Here is a 19415-nt window from a genome sequence, read left to right on the forward strand (position 1 = left end):
TTCAAGGAACTTCCTTTCTGTATGAAAATGCGCTCGGAACATGGTTCGACGATTTCTCCGCCCCAAAACCGTATGATTTCTGCAGTCGTGCCCAGCGTTGGCAAACTGTTGTAAATAGTGAAGGAGAATATATTATTGATGACCACTCTCTCTGTGTATGTATCTGTTGTGTTTATTAAACTTACTGAAAAACGTCACGAGCTCATGCACCAACCCAATATACTGTGAACTGTAATGGTCACGTAACAAATGGCTCTGAGCACTATGGGACTTAACATCTATGGTCATCAGTCCCCTAGAACTTAGAACTACTTAAACATAACTAACCTAAGGACATCACACAACACCCAGTCATCACGAGGCAGAGAAAATCCCTGACCCCGCCGGGAACCGAACCCGGGACCCCGGGCGCGGGAAACGAGAACGCTACCGCACGACCACGAGCTGCGGACGGTCACGTAACACTTACCTAACTACCACGTAACTCTTCGGGAACGCCGGACGATATTTTTAACGTCTGAACATTCCTCTCTGTTAAGGATTAAAAGGTGTGTTTTATTTGGAAGGTTATCTTCAGTCTAGTAATAGTAACTGTGCTCTTTTTCTCATGAGACTCCAATGGAATGGACATATCATGGGAAGAGACCAAAGTCATGTCGTAAGAAGAGTGATGAAGATTGCAGTGGAAGGCCCCAGGGAGAGAGGAAGGCCTCAAAATAGATAGATGGACAGCATTCGGGAGGGCAAGAAGGAAAAACAACTGACGGAGGATGACACGCAGGACCGAGAAAAGTGGAAGAAACTTGCCAGAAACGTCGAATCATTTGTGTTTCCCATTTTCTATTATTTTCTTACCTGATGCACTTATTTACATTTTGTTTACATTTCACAACACACACTACTTTTTTTTAGAATTCTTACTAAAAGCTTTCTGTAAATAACTTGTCACACATGTCAGTTGTACTTATTTCCGTTCTTAAAGGATTTCGATTGTGTGAAATATTGACTAGCTATTCACAATTACATTTTTCTGTGCATATATTGTTGTAATGATGTTATGTTCACAAATAAATGCAAAAAATAAAAAAAAAATTGCGCGTAACTTGGGCGCATAATTTTTGGTAATAGGGATTGCGTTTGCGAGGTCCCGGAAAAAAAAATAACCGCGTAGGGCAGGAAAAGACGCAGAAGAAAAAGAAAGAGGATCTTGATTGTAATAATAAAACTAGTGTGATATTCGGTAAGTTGCTATTTTGTTCACCGCGCAGCAGGCGGAACCACAGGAGGCGGAGAGGGATGCGCTCCTTCCCCCGCCCCCCCCCCCCCCCCCACCCACCAACACCTCCCCCCACCCTACCACCCGTAATCGTGGATACCTGCTATTTAATACTGGTCCATTAAGCGACTGCAGATCACGGCATTTGGGTGAAGCTAGGTCATCGTCTGAAATATCGGTACACGCACGACGTGGATCTCGTAAATGATGAGCTGCGGCCACTATGGAAGCTGAAGACTGTAGAGTATTATACCATGCTCCTCATATGAGGACAAAGACCGTCCTTTTCGAGTTAAGATATCACTTATGCGGCCTCGTTGGTGACTTGTAACACGCGCACTGAGGTGACAAAAAGTCCTGGGACAGCGATATCTGCATACACAGAAGATGGTGGTATCGCGTACCAAACTAGTAAAGAGCAGTGCATTGGAGGAGCTGTTATTTCACTTGATTCAGGTGAAAAAGTTTATGACGTGATTATGACCGAACGACGGGAATTAACAGAATTTGAGCGCGGAATTGTAGTTGCAGCTAGATTCAAGGGATATTCCATTCCGGAAATCGTTACGGAATTCAATATTCCGAGATCCAAAGCGTCAAGAGAGTGTCAGGATTATCACATTTCAGGCATTGTCTCTCACCGCCGACAACACAGCGGCCGACGGCCTTCACTTAACGACAGAGAGCAGCGGCGTTTGCGTAAAGTTAGTGATAACAGATAAGGAACAGTGCGTGAAATAAACGCAGAAATCAATGTGAGACGTAGGACGAACGTATGCGTTAATGGGATATGGCAGCACCAAGCCTTCGCCTAGGCTCATGACCATATCGGTTGGACCCTACACGACTGGAAAACCATTACTTGTTCAGAGGCGTCCCGATTCCAGTTGATAAGAGCTGATGGTAGGGTTTGTGTGTGACGTAGATGCTACAAAGTCATCGATTAAAGAAGTTGACAAGGCACTGTGCCGTGCGGGGTAGCCGCGCGGTCTGAGGCGCCTTGTCACCCGTCGGAGGTTCGAGTCCTCCCTCGGGCATGTATGTGTGTGTGTGTGTGTGTGTGTGTGTGTGTGTGTGTGTGTGTGTGTGTGTGTGTGTGTGTGTTGTCCTTAGCGTAAGTTAGTGTAAATTAGATTAAGTGGTGTGTAAGCCTAGGGACCGATGACGTCAGAAGTTTGGTCCCATAGAAACTTACCTAAAGTTTCCAAGGCACTGTGCAAGGTGGTAGTGGCTTCATAATGGTGTGGGCTGTGGTTACATGGAATCGACTGTGTCCTCTGGTCGAACTCACCCGATCATTGACTGTAAATGATTATGTTCGGCTACTTGGAGACCATGTGAAGCCATTCATGGACTTTATTTTCCCGAACATATTACCTGGCCCATAATGTTCGCTATTGGTTTGACGAACGTCCTGGACAATTCGAGAGAATGATATGGCCACCCAGATCGCCCGACATGAATCCATCGAACATTTATGAATCATAATTGAGGAATCTGTCCGTGCACCCAGTCCTGAACCTGCAATACTTTTGTTATTCTGGACGGCTAAAGAGACAACATGGTTCAGTATTACCGCAGAAGACATCTAGCGACTTGATACCATGTCGAGTTTCTGCGCTAAAGTGAAAGGTGTTCGACACCGTATTAAGAAGTATCCAATGACTCTTGTCATCTCATTGCTTATCAATTTTTGTCTACTTTCATTGTCAGATACCAGAGCCTGCACCATTCACCACTCCTCTGCAAGTCACTCTGCAAATCGATACTGTTATCTGGTGTTGATTACCTTTTTATGGGCAACAGAATGACCTGTGAACAGTCTTAAAGAGTATCTGACGCTTTCTGCTGGATCTTTTATATGCATCGTAAACGATAACAGTTCTATCATACTTACTTCGGGCACTCCGGAAATTACCGTTATATCTATCGATTTTGCTCCTTTAACAGCGACACATTTATTTGCATCTGCAAGGAAGTCTTGAATCCAGCTAGTCTGATACTCGATAAACTCGTAATTTTTTTTTCATTTAACGGAACTCCGGGGTGGTGTCAAATGCCTTCCTGGAGTCAAGGAAGCACCGTCGTCTACGGCGCTACGGATCTCACTGAGAAACAGAACGAGCTGAGTTTCATAGGATCTCTGTTTGTGGAATCCACGTTGAGATTTATAGAAGATATATTAGTTCTTCAAAAACGACATAATTCTTCAGCGTAAAACATGCTCCATAATTTCACAGGTGATTGAGGTCAACGATATAGGTCTATAATTGCGTGCATGTGTCCTCCAAACCTTCTTAAAAACAGGAATGGCCTGCGCTTTCTGCCAGTCCCTGGGTATAATTCGTTGCTGCAGCGATCTACGATAGTTGCTAGATTTGAGCAAGTCCTTTCGTATAAGCTTTATAGACTCTTAAAGGTATCTCTTGTTGTCCTGATGCCTTTCCATTATTTAACAATTATTGCTGCATTTCTATTTTTCGATCGCTTATCTGTGCCATTTCGACATTAGTAATTGAGAGGAGAGCTTATGTTAAGATCTTCCGCAATGCATCAATTTCGGAAGACCGAATACCCTTTACAGATGAACTATAGATATCTGGAGTACCTGTTGTTGGAGACAAATAGGTTGTCCCATACGTGCAATACTACAGAAATATGATTACGTTACAGGAGAATGTGAAGACAGAGCGACGCGAGATCTGTCTAAGAGAGTGTATTTGGTTCACGCAACCGCCATAGCTGCACAGGAGACATTCACACACGCTGCTTCTACATCTACATACGTACATACTCCCCGAGCCACTGTACGGTGCGCGGCGAAGAGTAGCCGTACCACTACTAGTCGCTTCCTTTTCTGTTCCACTCGCAGACAGAGCGAGGGAAAAACGACTGTCTAGATGCCGCCCTAAGAGTGCTAATTTCTCGTATCTTATCTTCGTGATCCCTACGCGAAATGTACGAGGCGTGTTTTTTAAGTAAGTACTGTTTCAAAATTTAAAAAAGACGTGCTAAGATATCTCAATAATTTTATTTTTACCTGAAAGCCTGTACCTTAATCTACGCACTGACTCCATAACAGTCTGATTCTTCCTTGTTTACGTTGTGTACTGAGTGTTTAAGATGCCTCCTATAATCGTGAGTCCCGCCGACTGTGAAGTACAGCCTGTTATAAGATTTCTTAGTGCTAATGGCCTAAAATCGATCGATATTCATTCGTGAGATCTGTGCAGTTTACGGAGAAAACATTATGAGTGATGGAATGGTAAGAAAGTGGGTGAGAGCATTTTAAGATGGCCGCACAAATGTGCATGATGAACAACGGGGTGGGCTCCTTCGGTCGTTAATGAAAGTTTTGTGCAGGAAGTGGACAGACGATTTACGATTTCCTCCTTACGGGATGACTTTCCTAATGTTTCTCGTAGTGTTTTGTATGGCATTGTCACCGAGCACTTGAATTACCGAAAATTGAGCGCACGTTGGGTACCGAAAATGTTGACGGATGTGCACAAAACCAAACGTTTAGACAGTGCGTTGACTTTCCTTGAGCGGTACCGCAACGACGGTGATGATTTCTTAAGCCAAATTGCTGCGGGCGATCAAACATGGGTGGCCTACGTCACACCAGAATCAAAGCGACAGTCCATGGAAGTTGAGCAAGGGCATTGTTTTGCTGCAAGACAATGCCCGTCCGCATGTGGCGAATCGGACCAAATATCTCATCACATCTTTTCGATGGAAAACTCTAGATCATCCTCCGTACAGCCCGGATCTTGCGTCCAGTAACCACCATCTGTTCCTGCACTTGAAGAAACACCTCGCCGGTCTGCATCTTCAAGTCGATGACGAAGTCAAAACAGTGATGATGCAGTGGTTAACAAGTCAGGCGGCAGACTTCTATGAGGAGGGTATTCAAAAACTGGTACAACGTTATGACAAGTGCCTCAATAGTGACGGAAATTATGTAGAAAAGTAGATTAAGGTATAGGCTTTCACGTAAAAATAAAATTATTGAGATATCTTAGCACGTCTTTTTTTAATTTAAAAACGGTACTTACTTAAAAAAAAAACACGCCTCGTATGTTGGCGGCAGTCGGATCGTTCTGCAGTCAGCTTCAAATGTCGGTTCACTAAATTTTCTCGGCAATGTTCTTCGAAATGAATGTCTTCTTCACTCCGGTGATTCCCACTTGATTTTCCGTAGCATATCCGTAACACTTGGACGCTGATCGAACCTACCCGTAACAAGTATAGGGGCTCGCCTCTGAACTGCTTCAAAGTCTTCTTTTAGTCCAACCCGGTGCGGATCCCACACTCGAGCAGTACTCATAAACAGGTTGCACTAGCATCCTATATGCGGTCGCCTTTAGAGATGAACCACATTTTCCTAAAATTCTCCCAATTAAGTCGACCACTCGCCTTCGCTACTACAGTCCTCCTATGCTCGTTCCATTTCCTATTGCTTCGCAACGTTATGCCCAGATATTTAAGCGACGTGACTGTGCCAAGCAGGACACTAGTGATGGTGTATCCCAACATTACATTCTAATTTACATTTTTCTACATTCAGCTGCCACTCATCACACCAACTAGAAATTTTGTCTAGGTCATCTTGTATCATCCTACTGTCACTTATCTTCAACACATTCCTATACACACAGCAGGATCAGCGAACATTGGCGGATTACAGCCCCCCTGTCTGCCAGATCATTTATGTACATACAAAACAGCAACGATCCTATCACACTACCCTGGGGCATCCCTGATGTTACCACTATTTCCGACGAACTCTCGCCGTCGAGAACAGAATAATGGGTTCTATTACTAAAGAAATCTTCCAGCCACATATATGGGGGCCTAGTCCGTATGCACGTATCTTCATTAACCGTCTGCTGTGAAGACTACCTTCTTTGACCTATCAAATCTTGACCCCCACCTCCCACTTACACCCCCTTCCTTCGCACATATCTCCCTGACATGGCACTCAGTGACTCCTTCCTCTGTCCGTGGATGAGGAAACCACTGTGTGGCTCGTATCTGAAGAGTGACGACGAGGTGGGTCTCCAGGTGGAACCTTACCTAAACAGCTAAAATACTGACTTCCACAAGCGAGGTCTCAATCAAGTCACACATCGCTGAGAAAAGTGTGTCAAACTGAAAGGTGAATATGTAGAGAACTAACATCATCAACACGGTTCATTGTTGCAGCTTAATTTTCTCGTGATGGTAATTAAAACGACCGCCTCCGTCGTTGAGTCGTCGTCAGGGTTGGTTGCCTGCCGAATGACATCCTGGCGAATGACACAGGATCCATTCCCGCTGCTGCCAGGGATTTTTCCTTCGTGGGCGGACTGGAACGCGGTGCACTCAGCCTCGTGATGGCAACTGAGGAGGTACTTGAGAGTAGCAGCAGTTCCAGATCACGAAACCTTACAACGCCCGGGAGAGTAATGTGACAGTCCCTCCTTACCACATCCACAGAAAACGTTGCCAAAGGATGAAACGGCGGCGGTCGGTACATTTGTGTGCGCTAGTGCCTATGGGCGGAATTTATTTAGTTTACATGATTAACACTTTAGACTAGCTAATGGAGGTGAGTTGTATATACACTATGTGATCGAAAGTATCTGGACATCCCCAAAAACATACGTTTTTCATATTAGGTGCACTGTGCTGCCACTTACTTCCAGGTACTCCGTATCAGCGATCTCAGTAGTCATTAGACATCGTGAGAATGGGCCGCTCAGCGGAACTCACACTTCGAACGTGGTGAGGTGATTGGGTGTCACTTATGTCATACGTCTGTACACGAGACTTTCACACTCCTGAACTTCCCTAGGTCCACTGTTTCCGATGCGATAGTGAAGTGGAAACGTGAAAGGACACGTACAGCACAAAAGCATACAGACCGACATCGTCTGTTGACTGACAGAGACAGCAGACAGTTGAAGAGGGTCGTAATGTGTAATAGGCAGACTTCTGTTCAGAGCATCACACAGGAACTCCAAACTGCATCAGGATCCACTGCAAGTACTATGACAGTTAGGCGGGAGGTGAGAAAACTTGGATTTCATGGTCGAGCAGCTGCTCATAAGCCACACATCACGCCGGTAAATGCCAAACGACGCCTCGCTTGGCATAACGAGCGTAAACATTGGACGATTGAACAGTGAAAAACGTTGTGTGGAGTTCAAATGTACAAATGTGTGTGCAGTCTTATGGGACTTAACTGCTAAGGTCATCAGTCCTTTAGCTTACACACTACTTAACCTGCCTCGTGATGACTGGGTGTTGTGTGATGTCCTTAGGTTGGTTAGGTTTAAGTAGTTCTAAGTTCTAGGGGACTGATGACCATGGATGTTAAGTCCCATAGTGCTCAGAGCCTGCCACTACTGAACCTAAAGTACCCTAAGGACAAACACACACACCCATGCCCGAGGGAGGACTCGAACCTCCGCTGGAACCAGCCGCACAGTCCATGACTGCATGTTGTGTGGAGTGACGAATCACGGCACACAATGTGGTGATCCGATGGCAGGGTGTGGGTAAGGCGAATGCCCGGTGAACGTCATCTGCCAGCGTGTGTAGCGCCAACAGTAAAGTTTTAAGCGGTGGTGTTATGGTGTGGTCGTGTTTTTCATGGAGGGGGCTTGCACCCCTTGATATTTTGCGTGGCACTATCACAGCACGGGCGTATATTGATGTTTTAAGCACTTTCTTGGTTCTCACTGTTGAGAGCAATTCGGGGATGGCGATTGCATCTTTCCGCCTCGCGGAATTAGCCAAGCGGTCTGAAGCGCTACAGTCATGGAGTGTCCGGCTGGTCCAGGCGGAGGTTCGAGTCCTCCCTTGGGCATGGGTGTGTGTGTGTTAGTCCTTAGGTTAATTTAGATTAGGTAGTGTGTAAACTTAGAGACTGATGACCTTGGCAGATAAGTCCCATAAGATTTCACACACATCTGAACTTTTTTTTTTTTTTATTGCATCTTTCAACACGATCGAGCACTTGGTCATAATGTACAGTCTGTGGCTGAGTGGTTACACGACAATAACATACCTGTAACGGACTGGCCTGCACAGAGTCCTCACCTGAACCCTATAGAACACCTTTGGGATGTTTTGCAACGCCAAATTCGTGCCAGGCCTCACCGACCGACATTGATACCTCTCCTCAGTGCAGCATTCCGTGAAGAATGAGCTGACATTCCCCAAGAAACCCTCCGGCACCTGACTGAACGTATGCCTGTGAGAGTGGAAGCTGTCATCAAGGCTAGGGGTGAGCCAACACCATATTGAATTTCAGCATTACCGATTGAGGGCGCCACGAACTTGTAAGTCATTTGCAGCCAGGTGCCCGGATACTTTTGATCACACAGTGTAGATGAAGAACCTAAAGATTTTCCAATAGTACAGGAGAAAAGCGCGGTACACCGGCTGCGGCGCAGACATTGCGAAACCCATTGACACTGTCACGCGAGCGTCGGCCGGCCACGTCAACATCCGTTTGGAAAAGCCTGCAGTCTGGGCGGCGAGACGTCGTTAGGCGATGGCGGCGCGAGGCGCAGCGATGCTAGATAGCGGCGGCCAAATATGACCGCGCACGCCGGCGCGCCGCCCGGCCTGCCAACTCGGACAACGAGGTCGTGAGGGACGCCCCGGCATAGCCGCCAGCCGCCGGCCGCTGGACGCCACACGCCGCCTGCCTTCACCGCCGCTGGCAGCTCGCGGATGTCCTGACGCGATTCTGGGACGGCGCGACGCAGCAACGGCCGGGCCGCTGCCATAGATCCTGGCTGCCACGTCCTTAGGACTACGGACTGTGACGGCGAGGACATAAACAAAAGTCATCTCCGAGAGATCTCACCAGTGGAAACTAGGCCTCTGTGCAGCTGTGACTGCACGGAATGAGAGAAGCAACAAGGAACGATTACTTGTCTATTCCAGTCTTCCATCGGATGAGCTGCTTGCCCGTGCTTTCCACCGAAAGTTACACAATGGCCCACCCACAACGTAGCCTTTCTTATGTAAGTAGTCTTGTGCGAATCTAGCTTAACAACAAGTATAAATTAACAGTAGTAAGAATAATTGAGGTCTTAAAGCAACGAAGCAGCACGTTCCAGGACGGAAGCGCTGCGGGCGATTTACCCAAGTGCCGGCACAGTGGCGCCAAGAGTCAAATAAGCTTACGTGACGATAACAGGGAACCAAATAGCTGTCACGCGTCTCGTGATGATGGAAACGTACCAGTAAGTGTGGCCAGCCTCTGAGTCGGAGATATAGGACCTTCCAGAACATTCTAGAAGCTTTCCGTGATGCACGAAGGTGGTATAAATGAGGGGTCTGGAGGACCATTCAGGAGTCGCAGTGAAGTCGAGACCCGCCTAGTATACCGACACAGCCCCTGTGTCGTTCAACGACAGACGTGGGGACTTAGAAAGATTCGCTATGCCTCGGCTCTTCTACAACCAGGGAGATAGGTTCCAGACTATGAATTTCTGCTGATAGAAATTAGGGCGAGATAGTGCCAGTAGGGAATTTTCAATTAGGAACCCATAGGTATCTTATGAATTCTGCCCTGCAGCAGTAACCACTCCTCACCGAGTTCCGTACCCTTCACCTTAGCAATAGCTTGCTTCTTCTAGCTGTCAGAGTTGCAGAAGCTGCCCACGCCTACTTCTACTCTTCGAGAAGATCGAACGAGGTAAGACCCCTGATTATCATTCGTGTCATTCTCACTCCCTCTTGGGACACGACAGTCTGCTTGAGTAAGCACGAGGGGCGTTCAATAAGTAATGAACCATTTTTTATCTGTTGCAGGAGGATTTTATTCTGGATTTCAATACATCATATTATTCTCCAATCTCTTGGCTACAAAACCCTATTTTTTAACCTAACCTCCATTCAATGGGACGGAATTACGCCACTATATTACTAGGGCATGTATGCCCGCGTAGCATCACTCTCCTTGTCACCGTCGGAGGTAACGTCTCGTTGCACCAATAACCCATTGGGCTAAACACATGGAAGTCGGAGGGTGTTAGATCCTGACTGCATGGTGGATGAGGAAGAACTGTTCAATGAAGTTTTGTGAACTGTTCTGGGGTGCGACTCGTGTGAGACCCTGCGTTGCCATGTAGACGGAGAAGTTAGGATGCATTCGTGGATCATCTCGAATGAGAGTGTTCGCACGTTCCACCATTGCAGGAACCACAGCATACACTGTATGTCGCCGGCTGGCACGCGGTACATCCCCGACAGGTTGCGCGACCTTTCTGCGATGATGATAATGCCTCGCCCAACGACTCACTTTGCTTTTGTTCACTGCCAGATCTCTGTAGACACAGCTGCAAGTGCTTATGAATACCTGCAGTGCTCTGGTGTTTCGCCGAAAGAAACTGAACGACAGCTATTTGCTTGTAATTGACCTCCGTTATGGAAGCCATTTTGAAGGCTACTTCTTGCCCCACCATCAACCGGAATTTTATGAAACTGTATAGAGGCTGAAGCGGAAATATTCCACGACGTCCCACAACCAATTCTCCATTTTTCAAGCGAAATTTTCTGAATATAAGTTGTGCATTACTGACTGAATACCCCTCGTAATACAGACTGTCAATACTTGTCACCTTGCGACGTGAATGGAAAACAAAGTTTCTTACAGATATTTGAGGAGACAGAGAGACTACCCTAAACTGTGTTTTATACGCAGATGATATCAGGTCTGTGATGGAGAAGGAGAATTACCTGCAAAAAGGAATTTGTCTTCTAAACAAAATAGCGTAACACTACTAAATGACTTTATTTCACTACACGATATATTCCGAGTGCTGGAGGTTTCTAAATAAGTGCGCAATTTTTGTGATACTGTACGTATGTAATTAGAGACAGAAATTAAAATGTATTTCTCCACAAACAACAAACTTGACCACTACTTGCCTCAAACAGTAAATATTAACACGCCATAACAGAACTCAGAGGAATATGTAAAATACAAGGGACAGCTGCCTTACGTTCTATATGAGCGAAACAGGATGAACCTTACACACACGCTACAAATAGCACACTGATACTTCCAGGCTCAACTAATTTGATAAATCCTCGGTAGCTAACCATATGTGACTGAACAGTCAAACACTAAATGACAAACACAACAGCATAATTGCACTCCATACAGAAAATAATAGTAGAAACCTTTAACTGCTAGGTTGTTAGTAGTACTGTTACACAGAGAAAAATTTTCGGAAAAGATGTTAAACGAACAAACAATCTTAAACTGCCACAGTTTTTTCGGATTTCAAAAGTTTCCTTTTTCCTAAAGAAAGAATAATGTAATAGTTGCATCCATTTTACAAAGTAAGATCTCATCTGATATTTCCACAAATAATTATTTTGCAGAAGATGCAAATGAATAGATAACAATGTAACGTTCGAACAGACTGCCGCCCATCACACGACCCGACAACCAGGAGTTGTGGTCGGGAGTGCCGTTTCATTTCATATCGCACGCCTTCGGTTGTCATCCGCGGCACCTTTACAACACAGCGGAACGCCGACAATATTCTACGCTCCGTTTTGTTTTCATTTATGGCAAGCCATCCTGGGCTAACATTTCAACAAGGTAATGCCCGGCCGTACACTGCGAGATTTTCTATCTTATCTTCGTACTTGCCAAACCATACCTCGGCCAGCAAGATCGCCGTATCTCTCACAACTAAGAACATTTGGAGCATTGTGGGCGGTAACATCAAACCAGCTCTGCATTTTGGCGATCTAACGCGCTAATGGGTCAGAATTTGCACGATACTCCTCAGGAGGACACTTAACGACTCTATCAATCAACGCCAAGCCGAATGACTGATTGAATAAGGACCAGATGTGGACCAGCGCTTCATTGATTTGCTGAATTAATGAAGCTCATTCTCTTGAAAAAAAAATCATATGATTTTTCCTGAAATTGTAATTATTTGTTTGTACATGTACATCGCATCTATTTCGATAATTCCTTCGTGTTGCACAGTTTTCTTTTTTTTTTTTAGAGTGTATATGAAAACCGTACTAATCAAGGCAAATGAAATCCTTGGGTTTGCTGGAAGCTTTCTGAAAAAGTGCACAGCATCAGTAAAGAAAATCACACGCAGTCGCTGACATGACCAGTTCCAAAATATTATTCGAGTGACTGGACTTTTTGTGAAGTATGCAAGACAGCAGGCATCGAAAGAATTCAGACACGCGCTGACGGGACTGAAACAGGTCGGTATTTTCACAGAATTTAAATGAAAATCTTCGTAACAGAGGTGACAATTCTGCTGCTGCAATCGTATATTTCGTATGGGCACCATGCGAATAAGATTAGAGAGAAAGAGTCCGTACAGAGGGAAACAGACAATCATTTTTCCTGGGCTCAGTCGCTAATATGTGTACGAAGTGCCCTGTGCAACACACTGAACGATGGTGTATACACGCAGATGTAGATAAAGTTTCGTAAGGAAGACGTGTTGTTTCAGGTATGTTGAGAGATGATAAACAGCATAGATTTTCTCCCGGCGCAGCCATCTGCGCTATGAATGTGGCCGCCTGCATCAGCAATCGTGTAGTTTGCTATGCAACAGGCTCCATTGTCCGGTCACGATCTGAAGTGCAAAGGATCGTCACGTAGTAATTGCCTGCAATCATTTCAAACAATCGGCGTCTAGCTAACAGATGTTTCTGTTTGATACAGAAAATCTGTAAAGCAACGTGTATTACGATTAGTTGGGACAACTTGGCACAGTGTGCGTGAAAGCTGTAATGAGTGTTTTCCCACGACATACTAGGCTAGTGTGTGAAACTTTCGATCTAATGTTAGCTATTAGAAATGGCTAAACTGGAATATCTGAGTAAATGTTTTCCTGGGCTTGTTTGGAAAGGGACTAGATTCGCAAGAGGACAATATCTCGTAGCGAAAACCAGAGCGGTTGTTGTTTACGGTCTTTGTTTTTTAATGTTGGATATAGCCGGCAGTGGTTTGCAACATATGGGACTCCCTTCCTCCGTTCGTTTATTTTGTGTCGTGTGCGTGTGTCGCAAGCCAATACAGTCCGACTGTGCATTACGTACGATTATGATGAAATGAAATAAACTCTGACATCGGCAGCAAATAGGCAATGAAATGAATTCAATGGCGATAAGCGAAAATTTCGGCAAGACGGAGGGTCAAAACCGGATTTCCCTCTTTAGGCTCGCGTTCACCTTAATTGCTTAATTGCTCGGACCAAATTCCCAACTTGTCACACTACTAAGGTAGAGTCCCTTGTCCACCACATTCGAAAGAACAAACACCATATACTACTGGCCATTAAAATTGCTACATCACGAAGATGACGTGCTACAGACGCGAAATTTAACCGACAGGAAGAAGACGCTGTGATATGCAAATGATCAGTTTTTCAGAGCATTCACACAAGCTGGGCGCCGGTGGCGACGCCTACAACGTGCTGACATGAGGAAAGTTTCCAACAGATTTCTCATACACAAATAGCAGTTGACCGGCGTTGCCTGGTGAAACCTTGCTGTGATGCCCCGTGTAACAAGGAGAAATGCGTACCATCACGTTTCCGACTTTGATAAAGGGCGGATTGTAGCCTATCGCGATTGCCGTTTATCGTATCACGACATTGCTGCTCGCGTTGGTCGAGATCCAAAGACTGTTAGCAGAATATGAAATCGTGGGTTCAGGAGGGTAATACGGAACGGCGTGCTGGATCCCAACGGCCTCGTATCACTAGCAGTCGAGATGATAGGCATCTTATCCGCATGGCTGTAACGGATCGTGCAGCCACGTCTCGATCCCTGAGTCAACAGATGGGGACGTTTGCAAGACAACAACCATCTGCACGAACAGTTCGACGACGTTTGCAGCAGGATGGACTATCAGCTCGGAAACCATGGCTGCGGTTACCCTTGACGCTGCATCACAGACAGGAGCGCCTGCGATGGTGTGCTCAACGACGAACCTGGATGCACGAATGGCAAAACGTCATTTTTTCGGATGAATCCAGGTTCTGTTTACAGCATCATCATGATCGCATCCGTGTTTGGCGACATCGCGGTGAACGCACATTGGAAGCGTGTATTCGTCATCGCCATACTGGCGTATCACCCGGGGTGATGGTATGGGGTGCCATTGGTTACACATCTCGGTCACCTCTTGTTCGCATTGACGGCACTTTGAACAGTGGACGTTACATTTCATATGTGTTACGACTCGTGGCTCTACCCTTCATTCGATCCCTGCGAAACCCTACATTTCAGCAAGCTAATGCACGACCGCATGTTGCAGATCCTGTACGGGCCTTTCTGGATACAGAAAATGTTCGACCGCTGCCCTGGCGAGCACATTCTCCAGATCTCTCACCAACTGAAAACGACTGGTCAATGGTAGCCGAGCAATTGGCTCGTCACAATACGCCAGTCACTACTCTTGATGAACTGTGGTATCGTGTTGAAGCTGCATGGGCAGCTGTGCCTGTACACGCCATCCAAGCTCCGTCTGACACAATACTCAGGTGTATCAAGGCCGTTATTACGGCCAGAGGTGGTTATTCTGGGTACTGATTTCTCAGGATCCATGCACCCAAATTGCGTGAAAATGTAATCACTTGTCAGTTCTATTTTTCCAATGAATACCCGTTTATCATCTGTATTTCTTCTTGGTGTAGCAATTTTAATACGATTATATTTTATGCGTCAAATGGAAAGAGTATGATAGAGTCTGCTCCTGAGTTCGTCGCTTGCCGTCAAGTCAGAGGCGTTTCCCCGCATACCATCAACTCTACGGCGCTGGCACTGGCGATCTTTCGGTAATTCCACTTAGTTGAATGAGCTGATAGTTGTGCACTTCATTACTTCTTTAAACTGTTCCTTGTATCGTCTGATGTGGGATCTGCGCAGTCTCGAACAAAAGCACAGTCCACTGTAGAGCAGCTGGCGAGGAATCGTTCATAAGTAGAATTATTTCAATCGTCTCAGTTGAGGTTCTAGTTGAGTGGCTTCAGTACTGCTGAGTAGCGATCTTTCTAGAACTTGGATGACAGTGACGCCGTCCTCCAATGTGTTCATAAAAGTTTTTGCGGGTCGTGACGGGAAAGTTTCTTGTTGCCGGCCGGTGTGGCCGTGCGGTTAAAGGCGCTTCAGTCTGGAACCGCGTGACCGCTACGGTCGCAGGTTCGAATCCTGCCTCGGGCATGGATGTGTGTGATGTCCTTAGGTTAGTTAGGTTTAATTAGTTCTAAATTCTAGGCGACTGATGACCTCAGAAGTTAAGTCGCATAGTGCTCAGAGCCATTTGAACCAGCCAAAGTTTCTTGTTGCTCTTACTGTAGAAGGTCTACGTATCAAATCTGTGTAGCGACGCTGAAATGACAACGTCCTCTTCTCTATTTCTACTCCGCACATACCGACCTACCCAAGTGTGGATGGCAATTATCTATTCCTGCGCTGTATCTGAGATGGATGTTGTGAGCTTCCTTCTCGTTACTCACTTTGTTGATAATTCTCTCTTTGTCAATGGTGGATTGTTTAATCATTAATTATACTTGATGAGCCGTTGGGTGAAGTTCATTATGCACAGTGGATTGCGATGACACTATTACGTTATTATATAGTTCGTCGAAAGGTATTACTGAATTACTGAAACGAAATAAGCCACAGGATTCTCACTGTTGCATGGCATTCCCTATATGTGAATTACTGTTCAGTATCCTTCCGTCACGCGACCATAAATTCAGTTCAGTACTGGCCTTTCTTACGTGCTCTTTGATATATTTTTAACTAGTATTCCCGGTCGACCACAACATTTGAAGAGTCTAAATTAACTACCGTGGAGCTGGTGCGCGCTCAGAAATAAACGACCGTAAAATTCATGCTATACCGCTTGTTGTCGGACCTCACAGAGGTTGTATTTGTCCTCGATATCGAGCGAGAAGCCTATTGGAAGATACTGAGAAACAAAATCTCTACAAGGAGAAATTGTTTATGTATATCACCACAAAGCTGCTAAAATCTTTATTATGCTGCAACAATTTCTGACAATATGTCATAATTTGGCCGATTTTAGAATTGAAAATCATGCATATCACTTGTCTATGATTTTAAAACGTGTTATATGCCTAGTTAGTGGCGTGAAAGGGAATAGGCCTGATTCAAGGTACAATATTAAATTACTTTGAACACAACATGTGGTACACTCCAATTTAAATTCTAAAATCTGCCAGACGGTCTTTTGCGACAGCTGGCCGTTAACTGAAGATAATTTTTCTTCCGGAATTTCCAAAACATCCTGCCACCCAAACAGAAAAGGCATATTCATCCTCTTGCATAATTATTACTCTCTGATTCATGTTACAACTACGTCAGTCTATTTCTCGTAAGTGTTTTTCTCATTATTGTTCATATTGCCGTGGCCCCACGAAAAAACCCTCTGTAACATATGGTAGTAAGTCATTCACTGTTTACTTATATAGTAAATATTTGATACTGTTTATTTATCGTTTGCGTAATGCTTTGTTCCACATTACATGTATACTGTCAACATACGAACACACACCCAGGTTGCAATATTCACTTATATCCATTATCTACGTTTACTCTATAATGCATCACAGTTCAGAGATCGCGAAGTGGTAAAGCGTGATAGCTATCATATTCATATTCCTTGTACTTACGTTTAGCGTTTTCTTTCGGCGAAAAAGTGTCAAATCAAATGCATCTACATACAATGTTTGAGTGTGAATAACTACAAAATACACACAATCAGAACAAATTTAATGTAAATATCCTAAAAACACAGCAACCTTTTCGTTTAATAACCCTTTCGTCATCGGTAACTAAATTTCTGTTATTTCCGCCAGAACCAGGACCATAGCGTCTATTTGCACATGGTAATGTCCCTGAAATAACTCCATTTGATGATGAGTAACCTGAAAATTAGTTAATGGAACAGAAAATAAATCGTATCAAAATTAAAAAGAAAAGAAACGGGAGTGGTTGCATGTTACACCCAAATAAATCGCTAAGCTAAATCATAGCTGCAGTTCAGCATCCACAATGGGTATAGTGATTTACCCAAAGAAGCTTTTATCATCTCTATAGAAAATTATTGCGCAAAGAAGGTGAACAAGAGGGTATAAAGTACTTAAATGCCATGATGTTCCTCTTCCATAGCGCTACGCTAGCCTGAAAAATATTCGACTGCATGACGATTGTTGAACGCTGAACTACTGAGATCTCTCGATAACGTTTGTCGGATTCATGTACGTATTGCTTCGCTTTGTTTGACGCATTAATCATCCGTAGTGGATGCTGCAACCGCTCTGATAGCCATAGAACTTTAACAATGCAGGTACGCAGTGGCTAAGAAAAAGTTGCACTGCACTACATTTATAAGGGCAGAAGAGTACTTGTAACAGCAGCAAAACAAGAACACTTAACTACAAAGCAACATAACAGTTTCGCGTTTCCTTTAAAACAATAAAAAAGTTTTAGTACGTTACGCTGTAACGTAGAATGTTAACAATTAATAGATGTGTTCATTTTTAATACGTGCACCAATACACTGCAAATGTTATTGTGTCCACAGTGCTTACGAACGGGAACAAAATTAATGGAACAATAAAACATACGGTGAATAATATTATGATCTACATCTACAGTTATAATCCGCAAGCCACCGAACGGTGTGTGGCGGAGGGCACTTTACATGCCACTGTCATTACCTCCCTTTTCTGTTCCAGTCGCGTATGGTTCACGGGAAGAACGACTGATTATGTATTCCACGACAAGAAATATGTGTTTCTCCTGTAGGTGGCAACATACGCGAGATAATTGGTCAACTAATTGCATTAGTTCCAGGCGCTATGATAACTGTATTGTATTACATTTATGAAACCCTGCTGGAGTTTCCTGTAATCCAGTAGTACTGAGTGAATGAAGATGGTCTTCCAAGACATGAAATAGCAATATTTTGCATGTGGTAGTTATCACATGAAAAAAAAATTCTAATTATGTCCAGTAACGGCAGACTACAAGAAAAGTTTGAGAGACTTACCTCAGTCCCAGAAGAAGCTTGCAGTGCGGCAGGTGAAGTATACCTGGAAAACAAAAAGTACCAAATTAATTAATCTGAAACAGATGTGTGTAGCACAATAGTGCAGATGATATTCGTATTCATTAATTTGTTATTGTAAGACCACTATGCGATCAGTTATTAAATTCAGAATTCATTTTTATTTTATCTATGAAAGATGCATCTAAGTTGAAATAAGGATGCTTAACACATAAAACAATATTTCCTTCTCAATTTTCTGGCATGAGATTAGAACTGTTTCAGAGGATGTTACAGATATGTCAGAACAATGTCGAATACGTTGATCGTCATTCCACAGGTCCGGTCATGTTACCCGCTCTGACGTGTTCTGTGTATACCACTATAAACTATTTAATCGCCGATCTTCCCTTCTGTCACCGCATATCTTCAACTAGTAATATTTGCAAATGGTAAATATCAAACACCATGTATGTTAGTAACAAGAGGTGGTATAAAGTGGGGGATGAAGACTGATGACTTGTAGCACAAGGAAAACAGTGGAAAGGGAAAAAACTTATTCGAGTGTCATGTTTTATCACAGACGGGTTGAATAGCACAGTCTTGTAACGGTTAATTACTTAACAAACAACAACAGCACATTGTCTACTGTTAAATACATAGGGCAGAACCACGAAAGTTTTTAAAGAAAAAACTTTAAAATATTCAAATAGCAAATTAAGTTACAAGCTAGTCGAACAAATACCAATCATGTATAGTCTGGTATTCACAATCTGAACTCACGCATGCACTACATCAGTGAGCAGTATGGCCTGTTACTTGTTTTTTATAGTATTGAAATTATTGAATTAAGTTCCATCTACAAAGTTCATCGAGTTACGGTACTGGGTCGCCGTTCACAGCTATTCTTGCTGGTTCCATTACTAATGATCATTGTTGTTTACACCTCATCGACAACAGCTAAGAACCATGTACTCTTACGTGCATCATAAAGGAATTTGGTTAATTAACATTTATATTGCAAAGTAATATTAGACAGTATCAGTGCCTTTTGTATTA

The 19415-nt window shown here is 44.1% G+C and overlaps 1 protein-coding gene across 1 annotated transcript in view; it reads right to left on the reverse strand.

Moving 5' to 3' along the window:
• LOC124544771 (extracellular serine/threonine protein kinase four-jointed) overlaps positions 1-19415 on the reverse strand; it is a 1021279-nt gene that overhangs the window by 730557 nt on the left and 271307 nt on the right. The window contains exon 2 of the mRNA XM_047123448.1: positions 18360-18402. The gene's annotated coding sequence lies outside the window, so the exon portion shown is untranslated. The remainder of the gene's footprint in view (positions 1-18359; positions 18403-19415) is intronic.

The sequence above is a fragment of the Schistocerca americana genome, chromosome 8, assembly GCF_021461395.2.
Source record: "Schistocerca americana isolate TAMUIC-IGC-003095 chromosome 8, iqSchAmer2.1, whole genome shotgun sequence".
Classification (NCBI taxonomy): Eukaryota; Metazoa; Arthropoda; class Insecta; order Orthoptera; family Acrididae; genus Schistocerca; species Schistocerca americana.